This window comes from Rhamphochromis longiceps, linkage group LG7 (assembly GCF_057381845.1).
Source record: "Rhamphochromis longiceps isolate RC_006_pf linkage group LG7, R_longiceps_female_GT1.1, whole genome shotgun sequence".
NCBI classification, from domain to species: domain Eukaryota; kingdom Metazoa; phylum Chordata; class Actinopteri; order Cichliformes; family Cichlidae; genus Rhamphochromis; species Rhamphochromis longiceps.
In genome coordinates, this window is record NC_140563.1 from 18,801,751 (window position 1) to 18,823,478 (window position 21,728).

Genomic DNA, 21,728 nt, shown 5'->3' on the forward strand with positions numbered 1-21,728 from the left:
TTGCTGTAATGATGCATAATCTTCATTTACAAACACCAAAGCATTTCTTGTGTTTTATGACAGCAATAACGACTCCTCGTCTGTGACGGTGACCGCGACTGTGAAAAGCGCTTTATTTATTTCAATTTCTTTTTATCCCAGAGTAAGTTTTCATGTTGCCATTAATGCCGACAGTCACACAAGTCCCTTTTTAAAGCTTTAACACAAAACCTCATGCAAAATTTAAGATGGATCTCCAGTTTCATGAGTCTCTGTCAGCGTGACTGATGGTTTCTTTCCCCCACTGGGGCTTCAGAGTGAAGTATCACAATAGGTGACAGTGATCTGAGACTTTGTTGTTTACACACAGGTGGGGAGGAAAAAAGCAGAGGGACCATTGCCTGTTGCTAAATATTTTATGGAGCTGTCCTCTGTCATCTAAAAATTCCCTCAGCTTCTCCATACTTTGAATATGTTGAAAAAGAAAAGGGATTTTTAAGGACACTAAAAATAATTGATGCCTTATTATTTGCCCTCATAGCAAAATTTCAGGATAATCGCTACAGTTCTGGTACATCACAGACCTTTCAGACGCATGCCCTTATCATTTGAAGTATGTAAAGTAATTACTGGAGAGCTCAAATCCTTCAAAAGTAATTTTTTACATCCATAATAATGTCCAAAGTGTAAGCATTGAACAACAATCGCAGTGGTTTAATGATCTTGTTTGTTTTAGGGGGTAATAGCATCTTGACAATCTCTTTGAGTTTAATTAAAAAATATATTTTCATTCTTCCCCTGTGTCTGCTTTTTATCTGTACTCTTTTCCTGTTACTTCCTCTCATTTTCTGGACTCCCTGGGGGTAAAACAGCTGGTTAAATATTCAATAATTTCACTTACAAAACTATTACAGAAAAAAATAACTGAAATGATTTGTTGATTACACAAATCTTTGTTTTTCTCTCTCGATTAACAGGTATATGATAGAATATTTTCCTCCTAATGAATGTCATATCATTTCTGATATTCAATTTTGAATACTTACCAACAGCACTGTGAGATTTAACACAAATATGAATCATTAGAGGATGATGGTGAAGTAATGGTAGAGCTGAAAGAAAAAGCACCACAGCTGAAGTGAAGCTTGGAAGCGTGACGACAGTTGCAAGAGTTCAAAGTTTGCGCAGAAGGATTCAGAGAGAGCAAAACTATTTCAGTGCCATGACTGAAATACCAGGACTGATTTGTCACTTGTGCTGTTGGACATGGCATTGATTGAACATATGAGTGATTTACAGAAAAAACAAAACTCTTTGGAGGAGTGATTTAAAACCTGTCAGAGAGCCTTTCTGCTCCGTCAGTATGGCTAAAAAGATCAAGGTTGAAAATGCTTATTTTGAGGTTTTACTTCATCATGATCCCATAAAATATATCCACAAAATTATGGTCTTGCCCAAAGTTACATGATGCACAGTGAAAGTTAATTTCTCTGCATGTAAATACGCATCTAACCTCCTTCCCCAACTCTGCAGATGTTAAATGTGCTGAGAGATACAGCTCAGGATAATAAGTATTCACCTTTTCAGTAGCATATTATTGTGTTCATAAGGTTTGTTGTTTCTGGAGGAGGAAAAGATGATTATCTTAATACCTTTCAGATGGCTGAGCAGTTTATGATTGAATCTTGTAATTTCTGATGTTAAGTGACACCCCATTGCTTTCAAGATGGGGTTTACAGCTTTGCAACAGGCAATGCTGCCTTCAAGGCAATTAAGAGAACACACTTTACTAACTGAGGGAAATCACATGGACAGCTACCCATTATGGGTTTGGCTAACAGAGAGCTGGGTTCTTTCTGTGTTTTTTGGCATTTTTTCCCTGCAGATTCTAATATGGCTTGGCAATCCTCTCAGATGGCAGCGCGGTCCCCGAACAGCAGCACCACTGCTAATGTTATGCTGACACTTGGACCCATCTCTTGCACTTAAACTGCTTCTGAGAACTCAGCCTTCGGGAATTACTGAACCTGGAGCCAACAGCTTGAATGGGTACAGCAGAGGCCTAACATGGCCCTTCACCATACTAATGACCCCTTGAGGGGATTTGGGGAGGAAAGAGGCGTCTGCGGCATCGAGATCCCATTTTCCTCTGGTCTGGGGATCATTGTGTCACTGCTGACTTCCAGAGTCACGCCTCTTCCTCCCCAGCCAATTCCAGCTGAACAGCCCACCTTAAAAGTTACCCTTTAAATGGCCACGTTTTCATTTTTCTTCATTAACCTTTTGAGTTAAAACCAAAACAAAAAAGAACTGCGCCCCAATTTCATTTGAAGATTGACTGAGTCATCAGACGTTTTCTATTATAGCATCTATATAAATACCAGAGGACATGTAATGACTTGTAGAGATTTAAACAATTCCCTGTTTGTTGTCTGACCTTTATGTGGTGTGCTTAAGCAGTGCCCCTGCGAAGTGCTTGACAACAGCATACACTCACTTTATAGCCAGGAGACAAAGTAGCATCAGCTGCAGGAATCAGGTTTAGTGCCAGGCTGCATTTTGCATAAGAACCTGAACTCTGTTTTTCCAAAGAGAGAAAACTCTGCGTTTGAGGATGGCATTTCTAAGGGTGAAATAAGAAGAATCATGGAAAAGCATTTTTAAATAGTCATTTTCTTGCTCTCAGTCCTTATAATACAAAGCTAAGTTGAAATAACACTCCTCCACCCCCCACCCCACCCTTTTTTTTTTTTGAAGATTGGAAATCACTGTATCAGTATCAAATAGCCTCTAGGTTTAATGGTGGACCGTGTAAGCTGATCCTCTACATTTACAGAGCGTCCTAAAAAGATTCAAAGAAATCTGGAGCTTGGCTGAAAGGAAGGAAACCGAAGCTAGACAGAATAACTCGTATCATTTGATTCTTGCAGTTGAAGCGAGAGGGACACTGAACAGAAAAGGAAACTGCACCAGATAAATTAAATTCCACATGTAAGAGGGTACAGGTATGATGGGGGTGATGAACGCCTCCATGCTGATTATTATTGAGCCCAGTTGCATGGAAGGCAATTAAGGCCAGGAGCTTGTCGTGAATACAACCTGACACCTCGCTACGGTCACTGACGCTCTCTGAGTACCGTCCAGTGGATAGAGACCTGGAAGTGAAAGCACCTTTGTCAAACCGCTGCAAGAAAAAAATGATTGATCTATTTACAGAATAAAAGACTGCAGTGCATTGGCTGGTTGACTGACATTGCAGGCATTATTTTGTAACCAAGTGCCACCAGCAAACTATCCAAAGAGCTTCCTTGCTTTGCATTTATTTATCCAGCAATTGTTATGCTTTTTTATTTTACTTTTTTTTTGGTGATGGCATATTACTAGTTAACATCAGTTGCAACAAATGGCACATAAGATGGCATGCAGATGAATGCGGTGAAATAACCAGCGACACTTGCAAAGTCTATATCTCTCCCGTGCATACCACCTCCTCCTGGCTGAACATCATGCAGCCCAATCACCACACATCCTGCTTCAGGCGTCCACATAGGCTCATCCTCCCTTTCATAGGAGCTGGCAGTTATCACAGCTGCCTCCTCCGGCTGCATGTGGCCACGTGTCTGGGAGCAACACCCACCACTCTCAACAGCACAATACCCAAAGTGCTCAATAGGAGCACTTCTTGCTTACCCGGTCAACAGGCCAACGTGCAGCATCCACACGACGCGGCCATATGTTCATATCGTTCGACTCCCCGCTTTTGAGAAATCCTCCATCACTTCATCAGTGGTGTAACTGAGCGTTTCTGTCACTTTGCCTGTGGCGTGTTTGCCAGTATGACATTTTGACACTTTATCAACATAACTCAGAAAGCTGTTACGCTGTCCCCTGAATCACCTTTCACCGATGTCTGTGACCTGATTAATCCAACACTTCATGGGCGTATTGACCCAGTATGCACTGTACATGGGGACACACTTAAGCGCTGTGGCTGCCTTCACACAACAGGGACCAGCAAAGCTTAAAAGACAAGCAGAGTATCACAGAAACGGCACATTTTGCGACCGAGTTTTCAGTAACAAAATAATTTTGCCTTTACATATGACAATATATGCACACAACAAAACAAACACCTGTTACTTGTTTATTGTTTAGTGGCATAAAGCTGGGCTTGCCAAAATGTCCCTTGAACTGTAGTTTTGGTTGTCTGCTACTATCAAATATGAACGTGCCAAGAAATAGTTCAAAAATGATTCATATCCTCCTGAGGCCCGGAAAAATTGTTTTGATAATTGAAGTATTGTGGTTAAAAGAAAAACGTTACAGCATTTTTATTGCATGAACAATAAAACGAGGAACTGATGGAAACACATCTGAACACTGTTTGGAAGCCATTATTCTTTTTCCTTTATGTCAGAGACATCAAGATCATTTATTACTTTGATGGGCCGCCTCATCTTGAAGAATCTGTCTCAGCTTAGTGAACTGGCTATAACTAGGACCCAGTGTATCTGGATCCTAGACTGAGTCTTGCAATAAGCAGATATGTTCTGAACAGTGTTTCCACCCTTAAAACAACAAATGTTCTGGAGATGAGCACCTTCCTGTGGTTTGACATGTTTTTTCAGAAACCTGGTTGCCCGTGTTATATTTTATGTAAGCAGAGAGCCTCTAGGCTTGATGACTGTGGTTTGTCCTGTTTTCACATTTCAACCCATTTTCAACAGGGTTGAAAGTAAAGTTCTGATATTTAGATTTTCTTATACATAAGTGAACTATTAGAAACATGCATCAAATAATATGTCTAAACTGGAATTTATTTAAATTTCATCTTCTGTCCCTTGAAGTGGACATCAGATCTCGCTTGATCACAGAATGATATGACGGCTGAGTGAGGCACACAGGATTTCATTCAGAACTGTGGAAATTGAGTCAAGTTTTCGGGAGATGAGGTGGAGGAGGAGTGGGCATTAGAACAAGAAGGTGAAGGTTCAGACGGAGGGCATACCAGGTTTTGAGGAGCCTCACAGGACCAAAGTGACGACACCTAAAGTCCAGTATGGATAAGAAGTATTGTGTAAGCTAGAGCTCTGAAGATGTTTCTTGACCAATCCCACATGGAATCATATTTTTCACGGCAGCCTCTTTAACAGAGTTCCCACTTTCCAGTGGTCTTCCTTCTCTTCCTGCATATCAGTGACATGAAGATTATTTGAATCTGCCTCAACTTATTAAATAGGCTATAACTAGCACCCTATTTTCTGTCTGATGTAATCAGACCACCACATTTGGTGGTTATCCTGCTTTCATATTTCATGCTAAAAAAACCAATTTCAACCCAGTTTCAGTATGATATTAGTGCTACTTTCCTTTCAGAGATGAGCAACACCATCTGGTTTGTGAGCTCTAGCATGGTTTTGTAAAACCCGGTTGCCTAATTTTTGTTTGGTGGTTGTGTGTCCTGTTTCATCCTATGTGTGTGTTTGACTGTGTGTATGTGTGTGAATTCAGCTGAAGAGGTTTTCGTTTCTCCTTCTAGAGATCATAATGCCTGAAAACTTCAGAGCTCTACATCAAACAGTTCTTTTTATTATAGATGGTAGGTGCCTTCACACAGTCCTGCTCGGGCTCCTCGAAAGCTCGTATCTCATCCTTTGAGCTTCCACCTTCCTGCCGGTGGTTGTGGGCAACGTCGTCCTGTTTTCATGAGTCATGTTCAAAAAATTTTCAACCCAATTTCATCAATCTCATTAATTTCATAAAACCCAATTATCTGCAAATTTTTCATCGCAAGCTCCCTTGTTGCAATAAAATGTGGAAGCTGCTCCTTGAAAAGAAAGTCCATGGAGTGTGTTAGTCAAACCCCCTCAGATGTGGTATCACTAGAAAGCCCAGGATGTCCTCTTGTCAGTACAGTAAGGCTCAAATACATCGCATAAATTGTGCTTGAGGCAGAGCTCTCAAAGCATGTCCTCCCACAGAGGACAAGAATGAATGGCTGGGTCTTAGGAAGATATTGTGCCCATTATCAAGATGGCAAATTGCAATTGTAATTTGATGCATACTGAACCACCTTATTAACATTTTAATGCTAATGATGAGAATGTTGATGAATTAATTATCTTTAATGAATCTGTTAATATTTTAAAAAATATTTTAAAAGATGGAAACAGGAAGTGCATGGTCTTTTGCTAACTGGTGAGTTAAATAAATGTTTTGGTCTTTGTCTTCTTTCTTTTGCAGATGACTGATTATTTGTTTAAACATTAAGACTATAATGAAAAAGACAAACAAAAAACCCCAACGAAGCCCCACATTATCAATTTACTGCGTGATCCCGTGATTAATTGGATCTGTGATGACCGAGTTGAAAAAAGTAAAGTATTTTATTTATTCATCGGTTTATCTGTTCAAACCCAGAGATTTCAGTTATCATGTTGACTAATGACAATATTTGCATTATTACAAATGAGCTCTTTTCTTTTTTTTAGCCTTGTCAGTACAACTGACTGAATGCAGAGCAGTATCAGATGATGGAATCGTATATTAATCATGCAATTCTGTCTTCACGCAGTATATCAGTTAATTGCACATTTTCATTCTTTATACAGCCAAATTGGAGCGCTGTCTACCAAACATGCAGTTAGTTTGTGTATTGGTACTGTGTGTGTCCAAAATTAAACTGCAGAGCATTCTTTGTCAACAGAGTAACCTCTGGACAAGCGATGTTTAGAGAGAGGAGATTAGATTAACGCTTGCTCGGGCGCTAATAAATCTGGAGTCATGAATAGAGAGGGAGATTATGCGCGAAGGAGAGAGGAAGTAGAAGAGAGGGGATTTTCTTAAAAAAAAAAGCACAAAACTGCTAGTAATTTCACCCATGAGAGAAGTTGAGCAGAGAACTAACAGGAAGTCTTCTCCCTCAAGAGGAAACCAAGTGTTGTTACTGTAAAAACAGCTGACCTCGTGCCTTTCTGTCGGGAAGGAATGCACGCAGAGGAGACAGACAGAGAGATAAACAGGAATCATACAGTACAGAAGATCACCCTCCAGTGCAGACGCACGGGCTCTCTCTCTCGCTCCCTCCCTCTCTCACTTTTTCTCTCACTCGCCCACTTAGTATCATTTCATCTCTCTCTCCCTCTCTCTCTCTCACCACACTCTCAGTCGCTGAGCTCTAACGGATGGGGATACACCGCCAAGGAGGACTTAGGGGTGAGAAGTGTGTGTTTCTTCTCTTCTCTGGTGTGTTTTCGTTCTCTTCCGCCTGGCTTCCCTCATGAGCTGTTAATTCCAGCCCTGGTCCTGAGGATGAGGAGGATCTGTTTGTGAGGAAGACGCAACAAAGGAAGAGAGAACAAGGAGCAACAGGGTGGCAAATTCTGCAAGCGGGAGTGAGCAAAAAGATCTTTTCTTTTTCTCCAGGCTCAAGCAAGGTTGGTAAGGGAAGCTTCTTGTTATTGAAATAAACAGTGCCTGCTATTATTGTTCTATGTCTATTACTTAGTTTCATTTCTAACAAGACATATTCAAAATATTTCCCTCCCTCCCTTAGAGCTTCAGTTAACTGTCCCTGCAGAGCATTTTTCTAAATTGAGAACATTTTATTTTTTTAAAAGTGCCTAGAAACATTTGAGTCATATTTCTTTCTAATAAAGCAAGTCCCCAGGTTGGATACTCAAGTGTCACTACAGGTCAAAACTACTGTGTAATTTCCCCAAGGCATACAGTACAATTCTCAGGTGGAGTCTCTCGTTAGCAAGGTGGCGGAGACTGAGCTTCAGGAAAAGGCGAGGACAGCTCGCTCTCATCGCCACTCCTCAGCTGTCACTTTACACAGGAGGCAATTAAGCGGGATTGGCAGCTGACGCTGCCGGTAACTTAGAAACAGGCGTGTGGGAGACACATGGTGGCACACGATAGGATTTAGAGGAGGAAGGAGCAGCGGAGGAAGGAGATTCCTTTTGTTCGTTCACACAAAATCCTGCTCCTCTGTGAAAAATCCTGCTCTCGCCTGGGTGTCTGAAACCTGGCCCACAGGCAGCAGTTGCGAGCTTTTATGATTTTGCTCAACAGTGAACATTGTTCAAGTGTGTTTACTCTTAAGGGTATGTGCGTAGACAGAGTGCGCGTGCTATGTGTGTGGCTGCGCGTTTGTTCTAGTGTGGACTGGATGTATTGAGTCTCTCAAGTGAGCCCTCACCTTTCATTTCCATGAGTGGAAGAAATTATTCAGTCAAACAAAAGAAGCAGAAAAATTATTTTCATAAACACAACACCTCCCTTCCAAATATTGTGATTACTCTGTGAATCATTGGGTACCTTTGGGTAATTTCTGTACCCTAAGAATGAGCAGTTTCATAATTTGCATAAATAAATAGGCTCCCCAAGGACTCTGGCTTTGTTTAGCTTTTGCTTACTTACAATATATGACTGAAAAGTATATGACTGCTCACTATTTGTCACAAAACCTTCTTGCTGCTGTTTTCCGGCACTTATAGAAGAAGTGTGCCTTCAGATGCAAAGGTTGGTCTCTGTCTGGTGGCAACAAAGGGGCTCTGATGGAGGCTTAAGGGAGCCGATGAGCCATGAAGTTTGTTAAATATTCGCCGTTGGGTTTGATGGGCAGTTTGATTAAAAATGTATTCTGGGAAGACGCCAGGGAACAAAGTATTGTGTTCACAGTGTAAACACAGGTGGAGGCATGAAAGTGCAGTTGGTCTGGACTGTGCGTGTATGTGCTTTGACACAAAAGGAGGGCTGTTGCATCAGCCAAAGTCTACCTTATATTCATTTCAGTGACAGGAAAGCGGTGTGTTTATATAGAAACCCCTAAAGTGAAACATTTTGCTCTTAAAAAGGATTGCCCAGCAGCACACTAGAGCTTTGTGTTTAGTCCTGGACTTCACATGTTTGCGTCACTCACACACAGTCTCCTCCACAGGCAGGACAGGACATAACCATGACCGTCAGTCATTACTTGAGCACAATTTCCTCTGTCACCTTGTCTCAAGCGCACCCCGCCACTCCACTGCGCCTCACAGGGACAGCCATGCTGAGTCCATCGGTGACCAGCTGACTGTCCCAACTCAGAAAAGTCATTGACATTGAAAGGGTACTGATGCGTGCATGCTGCGTACAGTATACACACTCTTATCTCACCAAGGCATATACTTGAATACACACATCCGTGCACAAACGTAGACACACACATACATGCGCTCACATCAGCAGAGGTGGAGCCAGCAGAGGCGTCGTGACCACTGGCTTGGCAGGAGCCCTCAAGGTGAAAATTTTTAGTGAGGAGCATTTCAAATTCAGAACAGATGATCAGACCGGTGTTGAAACTGCAGAGTAGCTGGCGGCACCACATGCAGACAATCTTTTGGCAGAGGAAGAGTTTTTGGTGCCTGAGTCTCAGACATAAAAAGTCAGAGGCGCTGAGCTGAAATTAATACAACTGTGGTTATCACCGTGTTACGGACGCTGGTTCTTATCGCGGTCCAGATGAGGCACAAAGCCTCAGCTATACGACCGTCCTCACAGCACACGTAATCCAGCCATGTATCTAGACATAACAGAGTGCAGACAGAGAAGGTTATTTAGAAGTAAACACAGAGTCAAACGCCGTTTCAGAGTCTCTCTCTGGTCATTACGAAATTGATGTTTATTTCCCACTAAACAGAAGACAGCTTTGAACATTGAGCACTGAGCATAAAATACGGGGTAATATTTACTTAATATAAGCCAAGAAGCTACTTACCAGTTCTTTGCCATTAATTCAGTTCAATTCAGTTTTATTTCTGTAGCGCCAAATCACAACAAGAGACGCTTCACGGAGCTTTATATTGTAAAGTAATGACCCTAAAATAATTGAGAAAAGTATACAGAATGTCACAATTTAAACTCAATAATAAATCTTATTCGAATATCTTCTAATTGCTTCCCACATCCTGAATTCCAAAATAGACATATTCTGAATGTGCAAAGACAAAAAAACAGCAAAAAAAACTCTGAAGTGAACAACACAGACGCACAAAGAAGCACCACTCTAGGTTTACAGGCAACTGTAACAGCTTGTCATGAACTACGGGTCAAAAAAAGAAGCTGTCCTGCACAGTTAGGACAATGTTCATTATTTTGTACTTGCTATGTTTGATAAAACAACAGCAAAATTAAAAAAGAGTAAATGGGACTGATTGAAACTTACCTTAGTTAAGCTGTGGTCACAAAAGAAAAAAAATGAAAAGAAAAACTTTCACTGGTAGTTTCAGCTGTGAGTTAGATCAACCCTATCCCTCTTACTCTTTGAAGTAACTTCAATGTTTGCGTTAACACTGAGGTGAATTTCCGTTATACTTTTCTTGCTAAAGGGCAGCTACAAACCACATCACTGCCAATTTACAAACCACATTGTTGCCTGTTTGACATTTGTGGGCAGAACACTCTGCAGGTGGAAGTGGCCACATGAAGCGCACACACAGGCCACAAAAAATAAAATAAGAATGGGGAAAAAAAGGTTTATTTTCACACTGTATGTTTATGTAAAAAGTTACAGTTTTACTGTTAAGCAATGATGATTATAATCCCTGATTTAACTTGTTGAATACTTTGTCCAAACGCACCCAAGCATCACATTTTTATATTTTAGAAGCTGTCTTGATATTTTTGCCTCGACGGTTAAACGATTACCAAATTGTTAGTAGTAAATGTGAATACTGCTTGCGAGACGGTCTGTCTTTATTTCACTGAGAATTTAGTAGAGCCAATTTTAATGTTAGAGTGATGTGCACACAATCCTTTCATTAGAAGTCAAATTACATTCTGACTGTAGGCCAATCTTACCGCACTTTCAACCTAAAGGAACTTCTGACCACATCATTCAGGTACGCTCGAGCATGAAAATCCCTTTGGACATTTTCTTCTGGTTTTGATTGGCTACTATTTGAATCATTTCACTTCAGTGGTATTTAAAATTAAATACGGCTTTTAAAAAAACACCTAACCCAAAACACTGATCTACTTTTTACTTGCACGCTGAAAACAACAAAGACTTCGATCTGATGTTCCAAGTGGACTCGATGCCCTTATCCACTACACACCCTGCAAAAAAGAAAAAAAAATCACAAACATTTTCCAGCTGTGAGTATAACTGATTAATATTGCAAACAGCATGCAGCAGTAGCAGCCAAATAATTACACTGTCCAACCCAAAATAAACAGCAACACGTAGTCACTCTGTGAGCTCAGAAATGTCTTGTTTTCCAAACTGTGGTGCAGAAAACTGCATTTATTTGGTTAATCCGGTCTGTCATCGATAAATCTCTCTGCATGATTTACGCCGAGTTCCCCTGCCCCGTTTTGCCTCTGTGTATGTGTGCACAGTGTTTTTATGTATGTTTTATCTCCACATTCATTTGTTTTTGTGCGCTTGTTAGTAAGACAGTGTGTACCGTATGCATGTATACGTTTCTACAGCTGAGTGAGTAACAACATAACTGAGCCCTTGCATGTCCGACTTCCCCTCCATATCAGAATCCACTGATATGCAGGGGAGATAATAATCACCACTGAGATAATAAGCAGAGGCCTTTAGGGCAAAACATGGCCTGTGCTCATCAACTGTATGCATTCACTTTCCCTCTGTGTGGCCCCTGTTGTACTTCACTTCTGTAACAATGCCAAGGGCGGAAAGCCAGAAGTCTTATTATATTACTGCTAATATTAGTAGCTTGCTTGTAACTATCTGCATCCCGATCCCTTTATGTGGACATAAACATGCACTTTTTTACTCGTATGCATAGGTGCAACTGGCAAAATGGCCCATTAAACATTTATCATTATCTATAAGCACTAATATGAAGGGGTGAGTTTAGTTTTTTTCCTTCACATTTGTGCTTTGCTTTGAGGTCTGTTGCTCTGTATTGTTTTTTGTCTTTTCCTCCCTCAAGGGGGGTGGGGGCGTTTGGCATCAGGAAGGCATTTCCTCTTTTTTTTCAGCAGCTTCTGAAATTAGAGGCTGAAAGAATAATCGAATAAGAGACAAGCTGTTGAAATTCAGAAGCAGGTTCACCCAGTGGCTGTTTTGAATATTAATGCAGTGTTTGCTCTGTGTATGTGAGTGTATCTCCGGTCAACACAAAAGGGAAGAAAGAAATCACATTAATGCAGACTCCTTTGAGCATTAATCCAGCTGAAACAGTTAAATCATAGATGAGTGATACTTCACAGGAGAATAAAGGAATACTTGGGGAAATCAGAGGTTGGGAAAATATTAACTTGAGCAGAGTCATTATTCAAATTAGTATCTGTGCATGTTTATTCCTGTACATAAAGAATAGCCAGAATTTTTATATTGTAATATTGTCAGTCTGTGACACCTTAGTTGAGGGTTTGCAGTATAGATATTTATATATCCTTTGGCTTTTAAACTCATCATATAATATGATAACTAAAAAAAAAAAATTGTGTCACCAGTCTGATGTCTGATCATCGATTAAACAATGGACATCACACCACCGAGTAAACATCTGTGTATTTTTTTTAATTAGCACTTGCATCCCTGCGGCCACAGTGACCTTTGAGCACATTCCCATGCGTTCATCTTTTAACATTTGCTCCAATTTTAAAGAAATTCCCTCAAGATTTTTAAGAGATATTAAATTCACAATAATGGGAAGATCTTTGGTATGAGTGGACAAAAGAAAAACAACCTCGGACCGCAGCTCTCATTCTCAGAGGTAATCTTAATATTGACTTATTGACATTTATGCATGACCTCATACTTCTCAGTAATTGGTGCAGCAGCATCTGACCTCTGACCTTGCTCTTGTGCTTTAACTAAAGCACATGGATGCTTCATCGACTTGAGTTTAACCTCCAGTTCAGCCTCTCCACCGCATCAACCGTGGATCAGTGTTATTACGTGACTAATAACAAGTGGAAACCTGTGGTGATCAATATCTTTCCACGTAAATCTGTGTTGTTATTTGATTACAATGTGTGATCCAGTGTATCATAAACCTGAGGGGAAGCTTAGTCAGTGAAATCAAACGTAATCTACTCAAAACCTAATCACCAGCAGATCATTTAGAGATTTTGCGAACAAAACCATGTGTATTTACTTCCACTTGAGGTGCGATGATTTTAAATTACTGCACTCCAGCAACTTTCGGCGAGCACAGTAAATATAAGATAAGAGAGGCTCTGTGTCTTTACGCACTGTGCCTATGCTGTCATATAAAAGCACATGTTATTTCACAGTGTTGTAAATAAGCAGCAGAGAGAGGAAACTCTTAGAGAGTTCAGACAGAAAGAAAACAAAACGGAGCTGCATGGGAAAAAAAATCTTAGTAAATGTGTGACACGGGGAACCAAAACCCCGTTTGAGAGCAGCGAAGAAATTTGGTTTAGGAGCATATTAAAAATAACTTGCAAGTGCAAGTTGTTGTTGTCATGCACTCAGTTGTTTTTCCTTTGCAGACACACAGCTTTTTATTTCTACTGTGGTAGGAATCCTGCAGTTTTAATGACGGCACCAGGTTTGAGTCCTGGTACAAATCTACATTTTCCTCACCTCATAATAGGAATCACCCCAAATAATTGGGGAAATGGAGAGCAGTGAAGTCTCCTGCTCTTAACAGCCTCCATATGTAACCGTATGCCTGCCTGACCTCCCTTCCTCAGAGGTGTTACAGGAAGAGGGAGCAGCTGTGACAGACAGCTGCGATGCGATTGGAGTGAACAAAGGGTTAAACGCTCAATTCAGACGCTTACAGATGATAACAGAGCCAGAGGTGCAGAAGAGCCTCTGTCACTTTGGCTCAACCATGCAGGAAAGAGAAAAAGCTTTTATCACCAGATAAAATGAGCGTGTTGAAGTAATGGTATATAAATTCATCAGTGTCAACGAGAAGTGGCAGATAAGGAGACTGACAACAGCTGAGCACACAATTTCTGGATTATGCACACTTTGATCTCACAAAACAGTAACCTTTCTCATTGACATTAGTTGAAGGATGAAATAATGTCAAAGTGCACATATATAAAGAGCTAAATTTAACCTCCAAGTTTAGATGTAATTTTTTTTATGTGTTTGTGTGTGTGGGGAGGATTGGTAAAGTAAATGTGTTTTTTTTGCAGGATTTCCTGTAACACGTGGACTTCTAAAGGTCTTTTCTACTCCAACTGAGCACTCAAAGTGTTTTTAAAAAAATATACAACATGTCTCATTCACCAAGTCACACAGACATTCATACTAACATTTTTTCTATACCTAAGCACTTTGTTTAACATTCATGTACATACTCACAGTCACTTGCATGCAATGGGGGCAACTCAGGGTTCACTGTCTTGCTAAAGAATGCTTTGACATGCAGACTTGAGTAGCCTGGGAAATCCTATCCTGACTGGTAGACCACAGCTACACACACCTTTTAATTTTTAAAAGGTACATGCAACAAAATCCTCAAACAATACCCCCATTATAAAAATGCCATTCCGTCAAATAGATCATCATTTTTATAAAGGCACTGGGACGGCCACACTAAAAAATGACAGACTGGGTCCTCGGCGAGAGTATTCATGTGCAAATCTTTACTGTAGGTCATCCTTACTCAATGCCTTCCTTTTGGTTTGCCTTTTAACTTGTGGCGGTCCATATTGTTAAAAAAGAGAATATAAGCGATGCCGCCTTTTGTTACTAAGCAGAAAATGCATGAATATGGATTAAGAGGTGTGTGTCTGCGGGAGATTGGGCTTTGTTTCTAAAGTCAGCTACCACTGAGCCAGGGGCTTTTAAGAAAATGTCACGCAACCAATGCGTGTGTAAACATTTGTCTGTGTTGTAGCATCAAACATGGTGCATATGTGCTCACCGTGCTGGCAGACATTACACGCTATATAAAGCCTAAGTATAATCCATGAGTCATTATGGCTCAAATGACTGTAATTTTTAATTCACCACGATATATAATGCTTCACTATAATCCTTCTCGCCAATAATGACGAATATATTTAAATAAGCTTGATCGCACCCGCCATATTATCAGTGAACAGCAGCAGGTAACTCTTCATTCTGATAATAAATCCATTCACAGTCTCAGGAAATCAGTTCAACAGAAGCGTTTTGCAGACGTGTCGGGGCTTTTAGCACAAACTTATAATATTAGAGCTTTGAGTTGAACTCAAATGGCATTTAGGGAGCACTTCAGGACATAGTAGGAAGTTATTATTCACAAAAATCTGCCAAACGTATGCAACCTGAGGTGAGTTCATTCTATGTGGGTCAAAAGCAGGACAGCCTCATTAATGAGGTGTAATATCACTACGATGGCCAGTCAACCAACACTTCCAATAACGATCGCTGGAACGGTTCACAAACCGTTTCTTGCGGTTTAAGATTTTTCTAACAGGCTATATAAACTGGCTGCCAAAACACCATTAGCATTTGGAAGGGAAGCAGTGGGGAGTATTATCCATTCTCATCTGAGGTATTCTTGGCCACACTATGTGAAGGTGTGCATGACCACTGCCCTCTGCGACCTCCAGGTGATTTACAGTGTATCTGTAATGGCTATTTTGGGGTGAAGTCGCATGGGCTTTGACCTCTTAAGACTTTTGCTTGTGGGGGTTATCTGAGGGTAAAACTACCCACTTCGTTAAATTCAGTGTGCTACTTTTGGATCTGACGCGACTGTAAAAGTCACTGAGGATTAGTGATATTTTCAGGCAGTGTAGGTTTACACGGGCAACCAAAACTTGTAAAGTAGCTGGGTTTATTGAATGCCGTTGAGTCATTGAGTCCGTAATCTTCTGTTTAAAAATCACATGGACTACGAATGGTTCCAACAATGTGCACGGAAATATGTTAGTAAACATTAGCAAACCTTGAGTTTGTGTCTTTACCATTTATCACCATCACACATGGAACAAAAGTGCCAGCTTTAGGGCTAGTGTTGCCTCTTTGTCATTTTGGTCTGTGTAATTAATGCAGGCCAAAGGGACACAGCAAAGTGATATTTTTATATTTGTCATAACTTTCTGCTTCATTTTTTGAAATTCCCACTGGGATATTTGTCTGCAAGTAGGAGCTATTTTAAATCCAGGGTCAGGCGGATGATGATGGTGGGGAGCACTTCCAACGAAAAAAAAGAAAAGGGAAAGAGCCCAGAGTGGGGTGTTTAAAACAAATCCAAACAAACAATGCTGGCTATTGTCTGGGAGATACTGCCGTGTCAGTCTGCATCAGAGACACCGAAAAATTCCCCAGGATATGTCTCCCAAATCCCAGAGCCAAACAAGTCCAGTTATTCTGCATGAGTCACAGTCTCGCTACCAAAGAAAACTGAATGCGAGTGCCAAAGCGCGGATGCGTTGACAGATGAGGACTTTGCTGCCTGCTGGCGGCTCTGAACTTTGATGGAACGGCAAGTGTTGGGAGCTGCTGCAGAACAATTCCTGGAAGGCGTTCTGTGGCCTTGAAAGTGATTTAAGGGTGACAGCTACTGTATCTCTGTGACATTTAGCAGGCAAACTCAAGAACACCCAGTCCTCTGAGTCGCTTGATGAAACCCAAATTCTCAAAGCTATAGCGGCAGCAAACTCAAATCAAAAAGAAAGTCTGAAACTGATCCCCGCTGTAGTTATTATTATTATTTCTTGTTGAAAAAAAAAAGATGAAATATGTCAAACGTTAGAGAAGATATTAAACAAACAAAAGCGGCACGTTAAAAGCATAATAACTGATTGAAAAACTTTGTGAAAGACACCAAGCACTGCAGCTGCTTTTCTTATTATGCAATAAAGGTTTTATGAGTCGATGCTTAACCTTAAGCATTCAGTCCCTTCCAAATGCAGCATCAAGTGAGCTGGATTCATTCATACTGCATCACATAGAAACAAGGTCTTTGTTGTGATCTGCGTTATGTTAGATGGGGTTCCAAGAATTCTCATCCCCCCTGCTGACTTCGAGACCTTGATTGTATAATGAATTCAACTTATTAGACTCCAGTAGCTGTCTCATTAGTTCCCTCTCCCTCTCTCCGTGCATATATTTATTGCCCCGCCAAAATTATTTGTGAGAGAATCGCCCTGTTAAATTCCCATTTGGTGCAGAGGAGACCTTTTTTCCTGTGAGTTAGGGTTTCCCAGATTTCCCAAGTGCTTAAATGTACACTAATTAGCCTTTTCTGTGTTGTTTTTCTATTTTGTGTGACTAAAGCTTAAGAAAAAGTATCACATTCCTTTTCTCCAACCTCCAAAGTTGTGATATTAGTTGTTTATTCAACTTGAGATGTGGCTGGAGCAGTGTCGCGAGAAGCACTGAGCAGTGATCAGATGTGTTTGGAGCCACTGCTGGGGGAGGTTAATTTCCAGATGGATGCTGATATTGCCTTCCTCAGAAATACCAGCCAGAAGTCTTTCTATCTACAGTAGATTAGCTCAACAATATAATGCGTTGCTGCCGTTTCTGCCAGGCGCTATGAAACTTTAAAAGCAAGTTGAATTATAATTCTAGTTATACTGATGGGGGAGGGGGTGTTCAGACAAATACCTCTGTTATTTTCCAATCTTGCTTTGTAATTCAAATTGATGATAAATTAAGGGTGTGAGATAAAGTGAACGTAGAAGGCAGAATGGTTTCCATCAACATGACAGCTCTCAGCAGGTAGATGCACTGTGTGCCTCCACAGACACTAGCTTGATTACAGTTGTTCTCTCATCTTCTGCTTGTGTTATGCTAACAAACCATTACCAAGTCAGAAACAGAAACAGACCACCCATGCAGCAAGCTAGGTGCACTTCACAATAGCCGAGGTTATTATGCTGCCGTATCGACCAAACTCTCCACAACAAGCCCTATGGCAACACTGCTGTTTTCCCTCCCTTAGCATATTTAAGGATTTTAAGTATTCATTTCCTGTCCACCACATTGTGGGTGGTAATTACTACAGGCTACACTCTTCCTTATGTCCTCTGTGACGTTAAGGTCTCCCAGGCAACATCCAGGCTTTAGACGAAAACATGTTGCTGCCGCCTTTGGGCTTTATTTAGAATATTTGACCTGGAAAATTTATTCAGGTGACGGCTCATGTAAACCGAAGAAGAAACTCTGTTCATCAGTCAAATTCATATCTGCAGACCCGGAGCTCAAAATGACACAGCACAAATAAGCTCTTATTGCTCTGATCACTTTGTAATAAAAAGGCGTCAGATCAAAAAAAAGAAAAAGGCTCCTGAGAGAGGATTATGGGTAGTTGTGTGAAACGCACTTGATTGATGAATCAAAAACAACCTTGTTGCTAATGTGACGCTTGCTGTGTAACTGTAAATTTTTTTTATGTTTATTTCAACCTCTTGTGATTTATTGAAAGATATATTTAGGATCACAAACAGAAGATGATGGAGAAACTTGTCCTTTTATCTTGGTCGACTGGTTTACGTTACAAAATTAGAGCCACTGGGAGAAGCTGCTTTCATAACTGCTTTCAAGACCATAACACTAAATGTCATGCTTCACTTTAGGTATTTAGATCCATCGTTCAGTACTGTTAAAGATGCGAGCAGCAATCTGAAATGCTGTCTGCAGCATCTCCCCAAACATACACTAAAAACCTCTCTTTTCATTCCTGAGGTCTGTCCTGGGTAGATAACTCTATGCTGAAGCAGGAAAAGTTATGTTTTATAATAGGAGATTTATCAATATATACATTTTGATGGACGACTGGGCTTTTTAGCTGCAAGCTTTAACATATCAGGACATAATCCAAAAAATGACAACATCAGATGTTGTAAAAAACAGAAAAAGCACCTTTAGCAGCGTTAACTCGAGTTAATCATTTTGTGTATGACTTCGATAGTCTCTTTTTCTTTTGTTCCACTCTTCTGTACAATGTAGAGACAGGCCATTGAAAAATATCGGTGTAGTACTTTGACTCTTTTTTTAGCCATTTTGTTGTACATTTTTTGCTGTTCTTAGTGTCATCATACACTTTTTCCCAAGCTTTAACTATTAGACAGATGGTCTGCTATTTGACTCTAAAGCATCGTGCTTGATAGTTGGTATGAAGTGTTGTTGTGGATATGCTGTGTTATGCTTTCAGTAAACATGGTAAACATCAGTAAACATGAATTAAGGCCAGACTTCTCCACTTTGGTCTTGTTCCAGAAGTCTAGAGATTTGTTTAGATGCAACTATTTGCTCTATTCCACTTGTACCTACTCAACTCGGCTTAACTTTACTCAGTTTTTAGGGTTTTCTATTAGGTGGCAGTACCTTATATCAGGTACTTCCTTAGTGTCTGCATGGCCGGGGTTCCAAGTGAGCTGACCCAATCCAAAATTGTGACGTCAGCAGACTGCAACCCACCGATTGGACAGTCAATGGTGTCACTCGATGAGTTGTGAGAGCGTCTTCTTCACAAAAATCAAAACTGCTATTTTTGAAACTGGCTGCACAAAGATCAGCACCATGGTCCCCGAGTGTGACAAAAAGCAACGCCTGGACGTCCTCCATTGTTGTGTCGCATGCAAATGACATCACACGATTGACGTTTACGTTTCATGACATGTCCTGTACTTCATCTGAGGTTATATTTATCTAATCTTATGTCCTTATACGTAAAACCTTAAAACTGAAAGAGGATGCAATTTCTTTCCTGCGGACTGATTTTACGAGCAAAGGCGGTTGAGGTTTATCTTTTTTATGTATTGTGAATTAAAAGTACTTTGTACTACTTTTTTTTTTTTTTTTAAACTTTAAAACTGCCCTTAAGTAAATAAATAAATATCCCAGACTACTGTTATCCTCTAAGGACAGTTTTTCTTTTATCATCAGCTGTGTCACATCTTGTACATGTTCACCAGTCATTGCTTTTAATGACTTAGACTGCCACTCCTTACTCACTGATGCTGCACACAGTTCAGTCCTCTGTGCCAATGACAATCATTAGATCACAGCTCTAAATCTCCTGACATGGGCTCATGTCCTAATGGAGCACTGTCGGGCTTCTGAGTGAAGCTCTAATGCCATCAAACGTGAACGAAATCCAATTTATTATGATGATAGTCCAAGGGAGCATCAATTAGGTAGAGGGCTGCAACAGAATGTATTTGGACGCAAGCCCATCTGCAGACCCACAGTCACTTAGCTATTGCTCACTCTTCCCCTTGTGTGAAGTGGGAGTCTCATCTCTAAACTGTACTTCACTGCGGATGCTCATGTGTTTTAGGGTGATTGATAACGCACATTAACATGGATTAAGAGCAAGGAAAGTAAGAGAGAGTGCATTTACTCTTATAATGAGACACAGAGGGCGAATAAATATCCAACTACTATCACCCATGGAAGAAAAAGGTTATGTGAATACTCAGAAAGACAGGCCTAAATGTTTAGTCTAAAAATAAAGTTAAGCTGTAGAGAGGAAGAAAGCGAGAAAGAGAGAGAGAGAGAGAATTGTAATGTCGAGATTTTGCCTTTACAAACTTGAAAGCTTCTCAGATAAGGGACACTGCAGGCCAAAATAAATAAATAATGACTTTTAGAAAGCATAATAACATGTCGCATACTTTAAAGTTAATGTTTGAACAAAAATAAGACTCGGACAAGGATGTTCTTGAGACAGGCCCCGCTTATCGCTGTGTGTAATCTTCAAATAGCCCAAAAATCTTCCACTGCGCTCTTCCTCATCAAACTTCTGACAGATTTGGGTCTCCTGCTGTGTTGTGATGAAAAGTGTGCTGCTAGCTTCGCAGTGGTTACTGCAGCAATTGGTCACTTAATATTTGCTTCTGTTCTGAGCGAGTAATGAGGAACACGCAGGCAGATAAATGAAATCTACATGCTTTTTCGTAGAAATACAGTGTTTCCCCTCAGAGCAGCTTTCACATTTACTCAGAGAGTGGGTGTTTCCATGGCCTTTATGTATATTTTAGTTTGATTTGAGACACAGCAAGTATCTAGACCCTCCATCTGTGTCGTGTGTCTGTTTGGCTGAACAGTTTGTTCTATTTTAAGTCCCAGGGAGCTATGCACTGTGTGCTGTGCTGTGTGTGCCTGTATACGTGCACTCCTGTGTATTTACAGTACATACTCTGCTTCACTACGATCAGACTCATTACACAAACCCTTGAACATTTACGTCTTCGCAAACAAGCCGTGCGCCGTGATGCTCTGAACCTTGCCCTTTTATAGCCTGCGTAGGGAGCAGGGTGACTCCATGTGACAATACAGGAAAACAAGTAATGTATATAAAAGACCACAGCAGTGAGTTGGTTGTGAGGAGTGGGTTTAGAAAGGATGGGAATCCCTCGTTATACTTTACATGCTGTCATCTGACAGTACACTAAAGCTTTCACAAGAAATAAAAAGACTGGAAAAAAATATATGAAATGCCACTCTAACAAGTCTCCCGGGACCCCCGTTGCCTGGCTTTCTGAAGAAGGAACAGCTTTTCAGATCAAAAAATGCTTTAAAAGACTTTGACAGAAAAAGCTTGCTGTGCTTCACTTGCAGCTCACAGTCTGTCCATGTGGTCCACAGTAACTTCATTGTATATTGGAAGGGTTATGCACAGCATTTATTCCTTGATCTGGGATTGAAACCATTTAACACATAGGAGACGGGGCGGCACCTGTGACAGAGAGTGGGATTCTCCACAGTGTTTGCACAGCTTTAATTTCTTCTAAAATATTTGTTTAGCCTCTGTAGCTCAGTTTGGGAGCCTGATATGTTTCTCAATAGCGCATGA

General features: G+C 40.6%; 1 protein-coding gene across 4 annotated transcripts in view; it reads left to right on the forward strand.

Moving 5' to 3' along the window:
• The first annotated feature begins 6,972 nt into the window (after window positions 1–6,972).
• The window catches only part of shisal1b (shisa like 1b), a 38,412-nt gene continuing 23,656 nt past the window's right edge, over window positions 6,973–21,728 (forward strand). The window contains exons 1-2 of one of the 4 annotated variants that reach the window (XM_085412697.1): window positions 6,973–7,194; window positions 7,277–7,415. The gene's annotated coding sequence lies outside the window, so the exon portion shown is untranslated. Of the gene's footprint in view, window positions 7,420–21,728 lie in introns of all 4 variants that reach the window. The other 3 variants (XM_085412696.1, XM_085412695.1, XM_085412698.1) reach the window with 3 other exon arrangements.